Source organism: Haliotis cracherodii, unplaced genomic scaffold, assembly GCF_022045235.1.
Source record: "Haliotis cracherodii isolate W230 unplaced genomic scaffold, xgHalCrac1.p SCAF_8, whole genome shotgun sequence".
NCBI lineage: Eukaryota > Metazoa > Mollusca > Gastropoda > Lepetellida > Haliotidae > Haliotis > Haliotis cracherodii.
In genome coordinates, this window is record NW_027266341.1 from 59,887,761 (window position 1) to 59,906,561 (window position 18,801).

General features: G+C 43.9%; 1 protein-coding gene across 3 annotated transcripts in view; it reads right to left on the reverse strand.

The window, feature by feature from the left end:
* Positions 1-8,218, reverse strand: part of LOC139449524 (transient-receptor-potential-like protein) — a 37,383-nt gene extending 29,165 nt beyond the window's left edge. For all 3 annotated transcript variants that reach the window (XM_071230953.1, XM_071230952.1, XM_071230951.1), the window contains exon 1: positions 8,124-8,218. The gene's annotated coding sequence lies outside the window, so the exon portion shown is untranslated. The remainder of the gene's footprint in view (positions 1-8,123) is intronic.
* Positions 8,219-18,801: the final 10,583 nt, after the last annotated feature.

Below are 18,801 nucleotides of genomic sequence, written 5' to 3' on the forward strand. Positions count from 1 at the left end.
CCAACTCATCACACACCGTCAGGACCAACTCAACACACACCATCAGGACCAACACAACACAGACCATAGGGCCAGCACAACACACACCATCAGGGCCAACACAGCACACACCAGCAGGACCAAATCAACACACACCACCGGGGCCAGACCAAGCATGAACACAACAACCACAATCACAGCACCCCCAATGCAGTATTGATTCTCCACACATCACTCATCAGCCCCAATATTGCAACTACCGGTTTTTGTCCTACATGTGTATTTTGAAATATGTGCTGAATCTGCATGCAGGCTATCTCACTTTCTGCAATATTGCCCAACAGGATGAAGTGTGCCAACTTTGTAATGGTCAGGAAATTTGTGAATATATTTCACAGACACCAGTGCCTGGATCACAACTTCAGCTCTCAGTGTACATGAGTTAACAATGGTGTTCACATAACGTCTCTTTTCAGGATACTGTACTATATATGTTTTTTTATATATATATTGTTGCAAAAATAAATTAATGAAATTGTCAGGCAATTTGGTTAAAGTTGCATCACACACAATATATGAAACTCTTTTTCAATAATAGAAAAATAAAAGTCAAACAGAGGAGGTAGATTCATTCCTTACATTTGGAAAAACAATTGGATGAATCCTTATGCCTCTTCCTGCACACACTGTCTGAGACATTCACACACACACACAGCCCCTGGGTAGCACACACTGTCTGAGACATTCACACACACACACACACAGCCCCTGGGTAGCACACACTGTCTGAGACATTCACACACAGTCCCTGGGTAGTATACACTGTCTGAGACATTCACACACAGCCCCTGGGTAGTATACACTGTCTGAGACATTCATACACACAGCCCCTGGGTAGCACACACTGTCTGAGACATTCACACACACAGCCCCTGGGTAGTATACACTGTCTGAGACATTCGCACACACAGCCCCTGGGTAGCACACGCTGCCTGAGACATTCACACACACAGTCCCTGGGTAGCACACACTGTCTGAGACATCCACACACAGTCCCTGGGTAGTATACACTGTCTGAGACATTCACACACACAGTCCCTGGGTACCACACACTGTCTGAGACATTCACACACACAGTCCCTGGGTAGCATACACTGTCTGAGACATTCACACACACAGTCCCTGGGTAGCACACACTGTCTGAGACATCCACACACACAGTCCCTGGGTAGCATACACTGTCTGAGACATTCACACACACAGTCCCTGGGTAGCACACACTGTCTGAGACATTCACACACAGTCCCTGGGTAGTACACACTGTCTGAGACATTCACACACAGAGTCCCTGGGTAGCACACACTAATAAAGCAACATGTTTGTGTTCTACTGAGTCACAATTTTCTCAGCATTCATGCAATACTTTACTACCAACTAGCCAAGCCCTATTCTCCTGACTGATACTGCAAAAACAAGTCAGTTTTGCAAAACAAAAACATTAGAATATGACAACCTGAATATGGACATTTGAAATTCCAACTGATGTGTGACTATGACAACGATGGCTACATGACAACTATGGCTACATGACAACTACATGACAACTATGGCTGCATGACAAATGTCCAAAGTTATTAACCCTGTTTCTAACATTCAGCAAAAAGGGCAGCACTCAGGCAGATTGGGGTGATTACTGTTCCTCCTGACACAAACTAAGTACATGGAGGCTCCCTGAGGGGGTCACGTTCACAGACACAAGGGGGTGCTCCACTAGCAGTCCGGCTTGTGTCCAACATACTGGAGTAATGATCACTCAGAGGACACCATCACGTAATATTGCCGGCAGATCAATGGGCACACACCACCACCCATCAGATTGACTGCATGCATTGCTGGAATAGTAATCGGGAAACTGACCTCATAATCAAGTACTGCATATCCTTAAATAAACACTAGTCCTTGGAAAACCCTAGGACCCAGCATTTATTTCAGGAAGGCTTTTATATTCTTCAGAGGGATGAAATCATCAGTCTCATGCTTAGAAAGTTACATACACTCCATGCCTATTGCTGTATTGAAGTCTCTTGCTCAGAAAGTTACATACACTCCATGCCTATTGCTGTATTGAAGTCTCTTGCTCAGAAAGTTACATACACTCCATGCCTATTGCTGTACTGAAGTCTCTTGCTCAGAAAGTTACATACACTCCATGCCTATTGCTGTATTGAAGTCTCTTGCTCAGAAAGTTACATACACTCCATGCCTATTGCTGTATTGAAGTCTCATGCTAAGAAAGTACCATACACTCCATGTCTATTGCTGTATTGAAGTCTCATGCTCAGAAAGTTACATACACTCCATGCCTATTGCTGTATTGAAGTCTCATGCTCAGAAAGTACCATACACTCCATGCCTACTGCTGTATTGAAGTCTCTTGCTCAGAAAGTTACATACACTCCATGCCTAGTGCTGTATTGAAGTCTCTTGCTCAGAAAGTTACATACACTCCATGCCTAGTGCTGTATTGAAGTCTCATGCTCAGAAAGTACCATACACTCCATGCCTAGTGCTGTATTGAAGTCTCTTGCTCAGAAAGTTACATACACTCCATGCCTACTGCTGTATTGAAGTCTCTTATTCAGAAAGTTACATACACTCCATGCCTATTGCTGTATTGAAGTCTCTTATTCAGAAAGTTACATACACTCCATGCCTATTGCTGTATTGAAGTCTCTTGCTCAGAAAGTTACATACAATCCATGCCTATTGCTGTATTGCAGTCTCTTGCTCAGAAAGTTACATACACTCCATGCCTATTGCTGTATTGAAGTCTCTTGCTCAGAAAGTTATATACACTCCATGCCTATTGCTGTATTGAAGTCTCTTGCTCAGAAAGTTATATACACTCCATGCCTATTGCTGTATTGAAGTCTCTTGCTCAGAAAGTTACATACACTCCATGCCTGTTGCTGTATTGAAGTCTCATGCTCAGAAAGTTACATACACTCCATGCCTATATTGCTGTATTGAAGTCTCTTGCTCAGAAAGTTACATACAGTCCATGCCTATTGCTGTATTGAAGTCTCTTGCTCAGAAAGTTACATACACTCCATGCCTATTGCTGTATTCAAGTCTCATGCTCAGAAAGTACCATACACTCCATGCCTACTGCTGTATTGAAGTCTCTTGCTCAGAAAGTTACATACACTCCATGCCTATTGCTGTATTGAAGTCTCTTGCTCAGAAAGTTACATACACTCCATGCCTATTGCTGTATTGAAGTCTCTTGCTCAGAAAGTTATATACACTCCATGCCTATTGCTGTATTGAAGTCTCTTGCTCAGAAAGTTACATACACTCCATGCCTATTGCTGTATTCAAGTCTCATGCTCAGAAAGTTACATACACTCCATGCCTATATTGCTGTATTGAAGTCTCTTGCTCAGAAAGTTACATACACTCCATGCCTATTGCTGTATTCAAGTCTCTTGCTCAGAAAGTACCATACACTCCATGCCTACTGCTGTATTGAAGTCTCATGCTCAGAAAGTACCATACACTCCATGCCTACTGCTGTATTGAAGTCTCTTGCTCAGAAAGTTACATACACTCCATGCCTACTGCTGTATTGAAGTCGCTTGCTCAGAAAGTTACATACACTCCATGCCTATAGCTGTACTGAAGTCTCTTGCTCAGAAAGTTACATACACTCCATGCCTATTGCTGTATTGAAGTCTCATGCTCAGAAAGTACCATACACTCCATGTCTATTGCTGTATTGAAGTCTCATGCTCAGAAAGTTACATACACTCCATGCCTATATTGCTGTATTGAAGTCTCTTGCTCAGAAAGTTACATACAGTCCATGCCTATTGCTGTATTGAAGTCTCTTGCTCAGAAAGTTACATACACTCCATGCCTATTGCTGTATTCAAGTCTCATGCTCAGAAAGTACCATACACTCCATGCCTACTGCTGTATTGAAGTCTCTTGCTCAGAAAGTTACATACACTCCATGCCTATTGCTGTATTGAAGTCTCTTGCTCAGAAAGTTACATACACTCCATGCCTATTGCTGTATTGAAGTCTCTTGCTCAGAAAGTTATATACACTCCATGCCTATTGCTGTATTGAAGTCTCTTGCTCAGAAAGTTACATACACTCCATGCCTATTGCTGTATTCAAGTCTCATGCTCAGAAAGTTACATACACTCCATGCCTATATTGCTGTATTGAAGTCTCTTGCTCAGAAAGTTACATACACTCCATGCCTATTGCTGTATTCAAGTCTCTTGCTCAGAAAGTACCATACACTCCATGCCTACTGCTGTATTGAAGTCTCATGCTCAGAAAGTACCATACACTCCATGCCTACTGCTGTATTGAAGTCTCTTGCTCAGAAAGTTACATACACTCCATGCCTACTGCTGTATTGAAGTCGCTTGCTCAGAAAGTTACATACACTCCATGCCTATAGCTGTACTGAAGTCTCTTGCTCAGAAAGTTACATACACTCCATGCCTATTGCTGTATTGAAATCTCTTGCTCAGAAAGTTACATACACTCCATGCCTATTGCTGTATTGAAGTCTCATGCTCAGAAAGTTACATACACTCCATGTCTATTGCTGTATTGAAGTCTCATGCTCAGAAAGTTACATACACTCCATGCCTATTGCTGTATTGAAGTCTCATGCTCAGAAAGTACCATACACTCCATGCCTATTGCTGTATTGAAGTCTCTTGCTCAGAAAGTTACATACACTCCATGCCTATTGCTGTATTGAAGTCTCTTGCTCAGAAAGTTACATACACTCCATGCCTAGTGTTGTATTGAAGTCTCATGCTCAGAAAGTACCATACACTCCATGCCTATTGCTGTATTGAAGTCTCTTGCTCAGAAAGTTACATACACTCCATGCCTACTGCTGTATTGAAGTCTCTTATTCAGAAAGTTACATACACTCCATGCCTATTGCTGTATTGAAGTCTCTTATTCAGAAAGTTACATACACTCCATGCCTATTGCTGTATTCAAGTCTCTTGCTCAGAAAGTTACATACACTCCATGCCCATTGCTGTATTGAAGTCTCTTGCTCAGAAAGTTACATACACTCCATGCCTATTGCTGTATTGAAGTCTCTTGCTCAGAAAGTTATATACACTCCATGCCTATTGCTGTATTGAAGTCTCTTGCTCAGAAAGTTATATACACTCCATGCCTATTGCTGTATTGAAGTCTCTTGCTCAGAAAGTTACATATGCTCCATGCCTATTGCTGTATTGAAGTCTCATGCTCAGAAAGTTACATACACTCCATGCCTATATTGCTGTATTGAAGTCTCTTGCTCAGAAAGTTACATACAGTCCATGCCTATTGCTGTATTGAAGTCTCTTGCTCAGAAAGTTACATACACTCCATGCCTATTGCTGTATTCAAGTCTCATGCTCAGAAAGTAGCATACACTCCATGCCTACTGCTGTATTGAAGTCTCTTGCTCAGAAAGTTACATACACTCCATGCCTATTGCTGTATTGAAGTCTCTTGCTCAGAAAGTTACATACACTCCATGCCTATTGCTGTATTGAAGTCTCTTGATCAGAAAGTTACATACACTCCATGCCTATTGCTGTATTCAAGTCTCATGCTCAGAAAGTTACATACACTCCATGCCTATTGCTGTATTGAAGTCTCATGCTCAGAAAGTTACATACACTCCATGCCTATATTGCTGTATTGAAGTCTCTTGCTCAGAAAGTTACATACACTCCATGCCTAGTGTTGTATTGAAGTCTCTTGCTCAGAAAGTACCATACACTCCATGCCTATTGCTGTATTGAAGTCTCTTGCTCAGAAAGTTACATACACTCCATGCCTATTGCTGTATTGAAGTCTCTTGATCAGAAAGTTACATACACTCCATGCCTATTGCTGTATTCAAGTCTCATGCTCAGAAAGTTACATACACTCCATGCCTATTGCTGTATTGAAGTCTCATGCTCAGAAAGTTACATACACTCCATGCCTATATTGCTGTATTGAAGTCTCTTGCTCAGAAAGTTACATACACTCCATGCCTATTGCTGTATTGAAGTCTCTTGCTCAGAAAGTTACATACACTCCATGCCTAGTGCTGTATTGAAGTCTCATGCTCAGAAAGTACCATACACTCCATGCCTACTGCTGTATTGAAGTCTCTTGCTCAGAAAGTTACATACACTCCATGCCTATTGCTGTATTGAAGTCTCTTGCTCAGAAAGTTACAACACTCCATGCCTATATTGCTGTATTGAAGTCTCTTGCTCAGAAAGTTATATACACTCCATGCCTTTTGTTGTATTGAAGTCTCTTGCTCAGAAAGTTACATACACTCCATGCCTATTGCTGTATTGAAGTCTCTTGCTCAGAAAGTTACATACACTCCATGCCTATTGCTGTATTGAAGTCTCTTGCTCAGAAAGTTACATACACTCCATGCCTATTGCCAAGATGTCTGACAGTCAAATGCTTACAATAAACTACTGTCATAACGAACTCAAATAAGTGGTCCCTATGAGATCGTTATAACTGTAGATTACTTTAGTTTAACTTGTCCAGAATTCTAATTATTCAATGTTATTTTCAATACAATCAAACATTTCAATCCTATTTCTTAAAACACTTTAAGTACAATATCCTTTCTCAAACCCAACAGAAGATTCTCCATTCCCATTGCTATTACCTATCAGTGCTAATTAAAGCCCTGGCTTCCAGTTATCCATTGCTTAGTAAGTCACCTATCGCGCTAATTATCTGTTGGCTTCCATTGTTAAGTTTCCACCTTTGTTATCTTATTACTTTTGTTGTTCTTACATGTAATTATCTATTAGGGTTGGGATGGGTAACTCAGGTACTCAGGTCGGGTGGGTACTGAGTATGACCCAGGTACCCACAGGACTACCCGGACCCGTGGTTAGTCACGTGATATACTGTTTAATGGCAAAACTTATCTAAAACTCTTTGGTTACACTATAAGTCTCTAATGTTCCCATTTCTTTCTGACTATGCACCCATTCCTTCTGACTTTTATATGCTTGAGTAAAGATAAAACTTCACGCAGTAAACTTCAGTGTATGCATGATCAGATCATTTTACAGGTTTATCTAAATTCATTTTGCCAGGGCTACAGTCAAACTTTTTCCAATCGGACAGTTTGTACCTCTATCTTGATATCAACAGCAGGTACCCAGGTATGGTCGGGTAATAGTGTGGTGGGTGCCCGAGTATAGTAAATTTGGACTCATCCCAGCTCTGATATATATGTTCTCTGCCTCATAAGATTTATTCACCTGATGAAGGAGTAAGTATATACTCCAAAACGTTGTGTTCCTCATAATAAAGAAGTTGACATCATAAATAGTCTTCCTTATGTGTATGACTTCTAAATGCCTTTGGGGGCATGGGTGGCCCAGTCGTCTAGGGCGCCGCAATTCACTGGGCAGAGTTGCGTCCCTTGAACACGCCAGAAACCTATGATTGTGAGTTCGAATACGGGTTCGCCCCGATTATGTTTCTAGGTTTGTCAGCACCATACCCGTGCTCGTGGGTTTCACTGAAGTGGTAAACGTCTGAGACCTGCATCACTTCGGGCTTTCCTCCCACATTAAGCTGACATGCCGTGATATAACTGGAATATTGTTAAAAGCGGCGTTAAACCCAACTCACTCACTCACTGTATTCTACAGCTCTGCGGCAGAGTAATGACTTAATCTCTGTGTGGAGTTTCTAAATGCCTTTCAAAAAGTAGAAGATCATCCCCCCCTCCCTTCAGCAGTACCGAAACACACCCAGCATTAACACAACAAACATTATGATAATTCTAAAATTGAAAATATGCAGCAGAGTGTTCATAAAACTGGGAATATTGATTCCCTTCTCGTGAGTCTTGGGACATAATCATCTCCCTGAAGCTGTTAATTGATAAATGATAAACAATTTGAACACTGTAAAGCTGCATCATGCTGTAATCGAGCAGCAACAGCAGCAGTAACAGCAGCAACACCACCACGACGCAATCACCCCTCCAACGTGCTGCCGGCATGAGGACTGAGAGGGATGTCTGCTACACTGCAGTGTGGTGACTATATACATATTTCAGTACTTACGCTGCCAAGCGTTCCTGGGTCTACAAACAGTCAGGTTCTCCGGAGATTTCATAGCTCATCTCCATTAAAATCACTAATGCCTCCTTCATGGTTCTCCCTCTCATGGCACTGTGTCTACCATGACTGGGCTGGCAAGACGCTGTACACAAACCCAGGCGGAACTTACGTAAATAATCAATAACTGCAGCGTCTCCCACCTCCCTTGTCCTCCTCGTGAGCCACAGTGTTCAGACACAGTCTACACCACCAGCCAGACACAGTCCACACCAACCAGCCAGACAAACACCCTGTTGGACAACCAGACACCCAATAGGACACCAAGCTAGACACCCATCCAGTCACACATCCAGTCACACACACAGTCACACATCCAGTCACACATCCAGTAAGACACCATGCTAGACACCCAGTCACACATCCAGTCACACATTCAGTAAGACACCATGCTAGACACCCAGTCGCACATCCAGTCACACATCCAGTGACACATCCAGTCACACATTCAGTAAGACATCCAGTAAGACACCCAGTCAGAAATCCATATGTTCCTCATACGCTAGTCAAGCATAACACGTTATTATATACCAATCCTGCACTGGTCAAGGTTAACACAGTATTATACACCCATCCTGCACTGGTCAAGGTAAACACAGTATTATATACCAATCCTGCACTGATCAAGGTTAATACAGTATTATACACCCCTCCTGCACTGGTCAAGGTTAACACAGTATTATACAACCACCCAGCACTGTCAAGGTTAACACAGTATTATATACCCCTCCTGCACTGATCAAGGTTCACACAGTATTATACACCCATCCTGCACTGGTCAAGGTTAACACAGTATTATACACCCATCCTGCACTGGTCAAGGTTAACACAGTATTATATACCCCTCCTGCACAGGTCAAGATTAACAGTATTATACACCCCTCCTGCACTGGTCAAGGTTAACACAGTATTATATACCCCTCCTGCACAGGTCAAGATTAACAGTATTATATACCCCTCCTGCACTGGTCAAGGTTAACAGTATTATATACCCCTCCTGCACTGGTCAAGGTTAACGCAGTATTATATACCCCTCCTGCACTGGTCAAGGTTAACAGTATTATACAACCCTCCTGCACTGGTCAAGGTTAACACTGTATTAAATACCCCTCCTGCACTGGTCAAGGTTAACACAGTATTATATACCCCTCCTGCACTGGTCAAGGCTAACAAAGTATTTTATACCCATTCTGAACTGGTCAAGGTTAACACAGTATTATACACCCATCCTGCACTGGTAAAGGCAAACAAAGTATTATATACCCCTCGTGCACTGATCAAGGTTACCACAGTATTATACACCCATTCTGCACTAGTCAAGGTTAACACAGTATTATACACCCATCCTGCACTGATCAAGGTTAACACAGTATTATACACCCATCCTGCACTGATCAAGGTTACCACAGTATTATACACCCCTCCTGCACTGGTCAAGGTTAACAAAATATTATATACACCCATCCTGCACTGGCCAAGGTTAACACAGTATTATACACCCCTCCTGCACTGATCAAGGTTAACACAGTATTATACACCCATCCTGCACTAGTCAAGGTTAACACAGTATTATACACCCATCCTGCACTGATCAAGGTTAACACAGTATTATACACCCCTCCTGCACTGGTCAAGGCAAACAAAGTATTATACACCCCTCCTGCACTGGTCAAGGCAAACAAAGTATTATACACCCCTCCTGCACTGGTCAAGGCAAACAAAGTATTATATACCCATTCTGAACTGGTCAAGGTTAAGGTGGTATTAGGTTATCAAAACAACACATGACTGAAGTTTACTTCACTAATTGGATGCTGAAAGCCAATAAAACCATACTGACTGTCTGGGCTGTGGGGTAGCCTCGCGGCTGAAGCGCTCGCTCGTCATGCTGAAGTCCCCAGGTTGAATTGCCCTCATGGGTACAATGTGTTGAGCCCATTTCTGGTGTCCCCTGCCCAAATATTGCTTTCTGGTGTCCCCTGCCCAAATATTGCTTCCTGGTGTCCCCTGCCCAAATATTGCTTTCTGGTGTCCCCTGCCCAAATATTGCTTTCTGGTGTCCCCTGCCGATATATTGCTAAAAGTGGCGTAAAACCTTGACAAACGAACGAACTAATGACTGTGTCCCTGACAGTGTTGGACTCATTGATCACCGCAACCAATATTGCAAAAATAATTAAATGACTCTCTTCATCAGCATTCAGAGAAGGTCCATGAATGATTATTGGAGTAGGTTGGTTGTGTGACAACGCTGTGCTCCGAAATGTTAGCTAAATAACTGTACCGACAAACCCACAGTCAGTGCATCTGTGGAAGTGTTGTATATATGTGCATTTTCTGTATTTTATATATTTGTATACATATAATTACATGGTGTTTTAAACTTTTATTATGCAGCATTTAATTAAATAAACCTGTATGGCTGCTGTATTCTACAGGGGGCATGGGTGGCCCAGTTGTCTAAGGTGCCGCGCTTCGCTGTGCAGAGTTGCGTCCCTTGGACACGCCAGAAACCTATGATTGTGGGTTCGAATCCCGGTTCGCCCCGATTATGTTTCTAGGTTTGTCAGCACCATACCCGTGCTCGTGGGTTTCACCGAAGTGGTAAACGTCTGAGACCTGCATCACTTCAGGCTTTCCTCCCACATTAAGCTGACACGCTGCGATATGACTGGAATATTGTTAAAAGCAGCGTAAAACCCAACTCACTCACTCACTGTATTCTACAGCTCTGCGGCAGAGTAATGACTTAATCTCTGTGTGGAGTTTTCTTTTATTCAACTTCTACTGGTTGTGGGGAAGGGTAGGTAGCTTGGGTCGGTCCTTTGTTTAACTCAGCTTAGGCCTGATTGGCCTTGTTTCAAATACTAACATCTAGCATTTAACCAGCACACCAGCCACTACACCTTGACCATGCGGACAACAAATATCTGCTTTGTGTGGTATTTTCAACTGAGATCGTTCTAACAGGTGAGGTGAGGTGAAATGGGGTTTAATGTCGCGTCCAAGATTGTTGCACTTAAAGAGTGACGTGCATGTACGTGTGTGTGTTTGTGTGGCTGCTTGTACTAGTCCGGACTGATGCCGATTTATAGTGCTAGCCCACTGAGATACCATGCCGCAGTTTAACATGAATACCCAACTCAGACACAGTATACTGACTCCGACCCGACCAGTCCTTGTTTTAGCCCCTTAATTCCGAGCGCCAGGCAGGGTAACAACAAGTACCATCTTTAATGTCTTTTGGTCTGACGCGGTCGGAGATCGAACCCCTGACCATCCGCTCTCCAGGCGGACGCTCTACCACTAGACCACGGAGGCGGTCTTGTTCTAACAGGTTAGTTATGTTTCTATATGTATTGTGTTAATGCATAATGTAATTGCAGCCATTTAAATGTTTTAACTAGGGCAGTAAGTTCTGAGAGAAATCCAGCAGTGGATATCTTCACCTTTCCTGAATGTTTCATATGAGAATGAGTGAGCGAGTGTGTATGTATTTATGACGTATGTGTTTGCTTATGACTATGTTCTTTATGTATAATGTAAAGCATTCATAGATATGTTATGTGTAATATATATGTATGTTATGGGTTAATAAGCATATTTGTCTTTGTATTTGTATTTAGATGCAGGCATCATAATTAGGGTTGCGACGGGTACTTGAGTAAGCCATGCAGGCATTTAAAAAAAAAAACATAATACCTTAGAATAGATCAATAGATGTTTGATGACCTTTTTTTTCGCAAATGCATTACAAACAAGTGGGACAACATTGAACTACGGGTACTCGAGTCCGGTTCAGGTATTGTCTGCCGGGTACTCGAGTACAGTTTTCGTACCCGGTCGCAACCCTAATCATAATCCTGTAGGTTTGTGTTGGTGAACGCAGTTCGCGCCCCAGTCTCACCCCCAGGGTATGCTTGTATATTTTTGTGTATTAATGAAATTAATTAATTGCATGTATCATACATATTATAACACATGTATAGGGATACAAATGTATATATAGTTATTGTGAATTATAACACATCCTTCAATGTATTTGGTAAAAGCATGAGTTCTTTCTATTTCTATGATGTCGCCAGTGTCACGATGTGAATGAATATGATATAATATGACTGCATGTGAATGTGATGTGATCTTACATATTTATGTTTGTGTATATTTACATACATACATATATATATTTATGTGTATATTTATTTTTTAAGTATATGTTTAAGGGCTTTTGTTCTGACTGATAATAAATCCTCATCACATATAACGACCCGTGTTATTCATGAACACCCCCGGTTACCCATCCTTCACAACTTCCATCATTTCTATTGGGCTCATCATGGGCGGATACAGAGAGAGAGAGGAGGGGGGGGGTCGGGGGGGGGGGGGGGGGGGGGGGGGGGGGGGGGGGTGCGCACCCCCCTTTTTATTTCGAAAAAAATCTATATTTCTGTATAAATTACCACCAAAGACAATAAATAGATCTTAATTGTGCACCCCCCCTTTTCAAAAAAGCTGTATCCGCCATGCTCATGATAACTAGCACTAATTATCAGAAGCAGATCTACCAGCTACACAACACATTAGGTAAGTTACCTTTGTTGATCATAAGACTCACCTTATTTGGACACATCAAAGACAACCAAAACAGTGTCCTCAAGCTACCTGTCAAAACCCAGCCATGACAGTGTTGGACTATGCTGTTAGCCGAATCCTCTAGACCTGGGTTGAATGGCAAGAGTAGGCTTGAAGCTTACCCTGGCTGGAACAAGCCAGTATAGCTAATCAACTAATGTACTTTTCCCTCACTCACCCTACACTGCCATGTCCACGGCCTTGGCCTCAGCCTCCCCCACCCACCACAACCTGTAAATCAACTGGTAACACTACATCAATAGTGTCCAGTCCACAGAACAATTAGTAGCCTGAGACTAATCAGTGTTCCCTGATTAACCAGGTAGTGCGCTGTCGTTGCTAGGTATGGATCAGGTCTCATCCATTGTTCTATAGACTCTCGGTCATCGTGGTATCTTTCACCTGCATCACCTGTATTGCTGACACAAAGCCAGGTGCAGCCACAGGATTAATGGTGACAACATGTCACAACAGCAATCACAGCCTTGCTGTTTTCAGTGTCCGGGGAGGAACATAATTACAAAACATATTTTGTTCTGTACTTGTTACACAAACTGCTGAGAGGATAACTATTTTTAACAGCTATTTGGTTAGAATAATCAACTTAATGTTCCAGTTCAGCTTTCATAGTGTGTTTCAAAACACAGATGCAGGACACTGGTACATTCAAGGTCAACAATGACTGTTTGACAGCTGACGTCCTGGAAACAGACCGACCTTCACCTTCCTGCAAGATTCAGTCAGCCCCAACTTTCAACAGATATAAACACGTATGAAAATTACCTGGTTATAATTCTTTCAACATCATGTTCATTGACTCAGTTAGTTCACTTACAAGTTTCTTATTTTGGAATATTTTTCGAGGCTAAGTCGCTACAAATATATATTTAGCCTCGAGGAAAAGTGAAATGTTATTTCCCTGCACTAATAATAGACAACAGGAAACCCTGATTGTAACAAACAAGCTGACTTCGTTTGAAAAAAATATGAATATCGCTGATGTTTTGTTCAACAACAAAGGTTTATAAAGTACTTTACTTATCGGTCCACAGGGACTGGCAGACCAGTCCAAGCCTAATTTTACCAGTTAAAAAACTGGTATTTACTGGTAAACAGGAACACAGATGATGACAAAACTTCCTCACCCAACCCTTGTCCAGCAGCTTTAGGCCTTGGATGAGATAACCTAGACAGGGGATTCTAGTAGGTTCAGGGGCATGAGTACGTATGTAGGACAAGGCCAGACACATATCACGGAGGCACTAGTGTTGTCCCCAGACACACATCTTGGAGGCACTACTGTTGTCCCCAGACACACATCACGGAGAGACTAGTGTTGTCCCCCTGACACACATCACAGAGATTCTAGTGTTGTCCCCAGACACACATCACAGAGAGACTAGTGTTGTCCCCAGACACACATCACAGAGATACTAGTGTTGTCCCCAGACACACATCACAGAGACACTAGTGTTGTCCCCCAGACACACATCACAGAGACTCTAGTGTTGTCCCCAGACACATATCACAGAGACTCTAGTGTTGTCCCCCTGACACACATCACAGAGACTCTAGTGTTGTCCCCAGACACACATCACAGAGACTCTAGTGTTGTCCCCAGACACACATCACAGAGACACTAGTGTTGTCCCCCTGACACACATCACAGAGACTCTAGTGTTGTTCCCAGACACACATCACAGAGACTCTAGTGTTGTCCCCAGACACATATCACAGAGACTCTAGTGTTGTCCCCCTGACACACATCACAGAGACTCTAGTGTTGTCCCCAGACACACATCACAGAGACACTAGTGTTGTCCCCCAGACACACATCACAGAGACTCTAGTGTTGTCCCCAGACACATATCACAGAGACTCTAGTGTTGTCCCCCTGACACACATCACAGAGACTCTAGTGTTGTCCCCAGACACACATCACAGAGACTCTACTGTTGTCCCCAGACACACATCACAGAGACACTAGTGTTGTCCCCCTGACACACATCACAGAGACTCTAGTGTTGTCCCCAGACACACATCACAGAGATTCTAGTGTTATCCCCAGACACACATCACAGAGATTCTAGTGTTATCCCCAGACACACATCACAGAGATTCTAGTGTTATCCCCAGACACACATCACAGAGACTCTAGTGTTATCCCCAGACACACATCACAGACACACTAGTGTTGTCCCCCTGACACACATCACAGAGAGACTAGTGTTGTCCCCAGACACACATCACATAGACTCTAGTGTTGTCCCCAGACACACATCACAGAGACACTAGTGTTGTCCCCCTGACACACATCACAGAGACTCTAGTGTTGTCCCCAGACACACATCACATAGATTCTAGTGTTGTCCCCCTGACACACATCACAGAGACTAGTGTTGTCCCCTGACACACATCACAGAGATTCTAGTGTTATCCCCTGACACACATCACAGAGACTCTAGTGTTATCCCCAGACACATATCACAGAGACACTAGTGTTGTCCCCCTGACACACATCACAGAGACTCTAGTGTTGTCCCCCTGACACACATCACAGAGACTCTAGTGTTGTCCCCAGACACACATCACAGAGACTCTAGTGTTATCCCCAGTCACACATCACAGAGACTCTAGTGTTATCCCCCTGACACACATCACAGAGACTCTAGTGTTGTCCCCAGACACACATCACAGAGACTCTAGTGTTGTCCCCAGACACACATCATGGAGACTCTAGTGTTGTCCCCAGACACACATCACAGAGACTCTAGTGTTATCCCCAGACACACATCATGGAGACTCTAGTGTTATCCCCAGACACACATCACAGAGACTCTAGTGTTGTCCCCCAGACAAACATCACAGAGACTCTAGTGTTGTCCCCCTGACACACATCACAGAGACTCTAGTGTTATCCCCAGACACACATCATGGAGGGACTACTGTTGTCCCCCAGACACACATCACAGAGACTCTAGTGTTATCCCCAGTCACACATCACAGAGACTCTAGTGTTATCCCCAGTCACACATCACAGAGACTCTAGTGTTATCCCCAGACACACATCACAGAGACTCTAGTGTTGTCCCCAGACACACATCACGGAGAGACTAGTGTTGTCCCCCAGACAAACATCACAGAGATTCTAGTGTTGTTCCCAGACACACATCCCAGAGACTCTAGTGTTGTCCCCAGACAAACATCACAGAGACTCTAGTGTTGTCCCCAGACACACATCACAGAGACTCTAGTGTTATCCCCAGACACACATCACAGAGAGACTAGTGTTGTCCCCCAGACACACATCACAGAGACTCTAGTGTTATCCCCAGTCACACATCACAGAGACTCTAGTGTTATCCCCAGTCACACATCACAGAGACTCTAGTGTTATCCCCAGACACACATCACAGAGACTCTAGTGTTGTCCCCAGACACACATCACGGAGAGACTAGTGTTGTCCCCCAGACAAACATCACAGAGATTCTGGTGTTGTTCCCAGACACACATCCCAGAGACTCTAGTGTTGTCCCCAGACAAACATCACAGAGACTCTAGTGTTGTCCCCAGACACACATCACAGAGACTCTAGTGTTATCCCCAGACACACATCACAGAGAGACTAGTGTTGTCCCCCAGACACACATCACAGAGACTCTAGTGTTGTCCCCAGACACACATCACAGAGACTCTAGTGTTGTCCCCAGACACACATCACAGAGACTCTAGTGTTGTCCCCCTGACACACATCACAGAGAGACTAGTGTTATCCCCAGACACACATCACAGAGACTCTAGTGTTGTCCCCAGACACACATCACAGAGATTCTAGTGTTGTCCCCAGACACACATCACAGAGACTAGTGTTGTCCCCCTGACACACATCACAGAGACTCTAGTGTTATCCCCAGACACACATCACAGAGACTCTAGTGTTGTCCCCAGACACACATCACAGAGACTAGTGTTGTCCCCCTGACACACATCACAGAGACTCTAGTGTTGTCCCCAGACACACATCACAGAGGCACTAGTGTTGTCCCCCTGACACACATCACAGAGACTCTAGTGTTATCCCCAGACACACATCACAGAGACTCTAGTGTTGTCCCCAGACACACATCACAGAGACTAGTGTTGTCCCCCTGACACACATCACAGAGACTCTAGTGTTGTCCCCAGACACACATCACAGAGACTCTAGTGTTGTCCCCAGACACACATCACAAAGACTCTAGTGTTGTCCCCCTGACACACATCACAGAGACTAGTGTTGTCCCCTGACACACATCACAGAGACTCTAGTGTTATCCCCTGACACACATCACAGAGACTCTAGTGTTATCCCCAGACACATATCACAGAGACACTAGTGTTGTCCCCCTGACACACATCACAGAGACTCTAGTGTTGTCCCCCTGACACACATCAAAGAGACTCTAGTGTTGTCCCCAGACACACATCACGGAGAGACTCTAGTGTTATCCCCAGTCACACATCACAGAGACTCTAGTGTTATCCCCCTGACACACATTACAGAGACTCTAGTGTTGTCCCCAGACACACATCACAGAGACTCTAGTGTTGTCCCCAGACACACATCATGGAGACTCTAGTGTTGTCCCCAGACACACATCACAGAGACTCTAGTGTTATCCACAGACACACATCATGGAGACTCTAGTGTTGTCCCCAGACACACATCACAGAGATTCTAGTGTTGTCCCCCTGACACACATCACAGAGACTCTAGTGTTGTCCCCAGTCACACATCACAGAGACTCTAGTGTTATCCCCAGACACACATCATGGAGGGACTACTGTTGTCCCCCAGACACACATCACAGAGACTCTAGTGTTATCCCCAGTCACGCATCACAGAGACTCTAGTGTTATCCCCAGTCACACATCACAGAGACTCTAGTGTTATCCCCAGACACACATCACAGAGACTCTAGTGTTGTCCCCAGGCACACATCACGGAGAGACTAGTGTTGTCCCCCAGACAAACATCACAGAGATTCTAGTGTTGTTCCCAGACACACATCCCAGAGACTCTAGTGTTGTCCCCAGACAAACATCACAGAGACTCTAGTGTTGTCCCCAGACACACATCACAGAGACTCTAGTGTTATCCCCAGACACACATCACAGAGAGACTAGTGTTGTCCCCCTGACACACATCACAGAGACTCTAGTGTTGTCCCCAGACACACATCACAGAGACTCTAGTGTTATCCCCAGACACACATCACAGAGACTCTAGTGTTGTCCCCAGACACACATCACAGAGACTCTAGTGTTATCCCCAGACACACATCACAGAGACTCTAGTGTTGTCCCCAGACACATATCACAGAGACTCTAGTGTTATCCCCAGACACACATCAGAGAGACTCTAGTGTTGTCCCCCTGACACACATCACAGAGACTCTAGTGTTATCCCCAGACACACATCACAGAGACTCTAGTGTTGTCCCCCTGACACACATCACAGAGACTCTAGTGTTATCCCCAGACACATATCACAGAGACTCTAGTGTTGTCCCCAGACACACATCACAGAGACTCTAGTGTTATCCCCAGACACACATCACAGAGACTCTAGTGTTGTCCCCAGACACATATCACAGAGACTCTAGTGTTGTCCCCAGACACACATCACAGAGACTCTAGTGTTGTCCCCCTGACACACATCACAGAGACTCTAGTGTTGTCCCCAGACACACATCACAGAGACTCTAGTGTTGTCCCCAGACACACATCACAGAGACTCTAGTGTTATCCCCAGACACACATCACAGAGACACTAGTGTTGTCCCCCTGACACACATCACAGAGACTCTAGTGTTGTCCCCCTGACACACATCACAGAGACTCTAGTGTTATCCCCAGACACACATCACAGAGACTCTAGTGTTATCCCCAGTCACACATCACAGAGACTCTAGTGTTATCCCCAGACACACATCACAGAGACTCTAGTGT